Here is a 979-nt window from a genome sequence, read left to right on the forward strand (position 1 = left end):
ACATCCATTACCAAAGTTCACAAGAAAAGTACCACCTAACCCCACGCCCAGTGCAGCTCCCCTTCTCTGGCATCTGGACAGGCGGAGGCCTTTTTGGCACAGGGTGTAGGGTGTGTGCCTTTGCTGTGAAAAATGTTAACTTTTCTATTTCAATCAAGGGGAAGATTGGAAGAACATTGAAACTTCTCTCTTCCTACTCTACATGTTTGTGGTTTTCCATTTCTGTGTCTCAGGGCAAGACTTTAATCTTAGAAACCTGGGTCTAGAAACAGAGCATTTCACACACGGCAGCTCACCTCCCCCATCCGCTAACATTACCTAGACCCTCCAGTACGTCCTCTTGACAAGGCAGAGCCCATGAATACACACAGGTAATAAGTTTTACTGACAGAATACACGTGTGGCATACATCTTATAAGGAATCGAAGAGAAACTCTACTCTATTGTAGATACTCTATAGGCAAAAGAGTCACACCTCACGGTTTTGAAGACGTTTCCAAATGCCTAAAAAGCCAAGCAGTGCTTGAAACTCAACATCCGGCTATGTAGGAAAATGTTTGCAAAGTTGCTGACAGCGTGGATAAAGGAGAGCAGTCAGGGCACGAATGTCCCTGGAAGTTTTTCTGCAGGACCACAAGGGTCATGAGGGACTCGATGAGAATGTGCCTTGGATCCCGGCTCATTTCTCAGCGACAAGAACTACTGCCGGGCTGAAGTGGGTAAGGGATTCAAAGGCCAATTAAGTTCTCCCCATGGGCCTCACTACTGGGACGTGAGGGAGGCAGCCCTGACTCAGCTGGGCCTCAGGCGCACCCCAGGCCTGGCACAGGGACGCGGCCCTCCGCGGAAGCACAGCACAGCACAGGAGTAGCCGCCCTGTCTGCAGCTGGCGGGGCTCCCTGCTCCAAAGGCTTGCCTGCAGCGAGCTGGCCACAAGAGGGCGCAGACCCGCCTGGGGCAAGGCAGCGGCACAGACGCA

Source organism: Tupaia chinensis, unplaced genomic scaffold (genome assembly GCF_000334495.1).
Source record: "Tupaia chinensis unplaced genomic scaffold, TupChi_1.0 Scaffold000506_1, whole genome shotgun sequence".
NCBI lineage: Eukaryota > Metazoa > Chordata > Mammalia > Scandentia > Tupaiidae > Tupaia > Tupaia belangeri.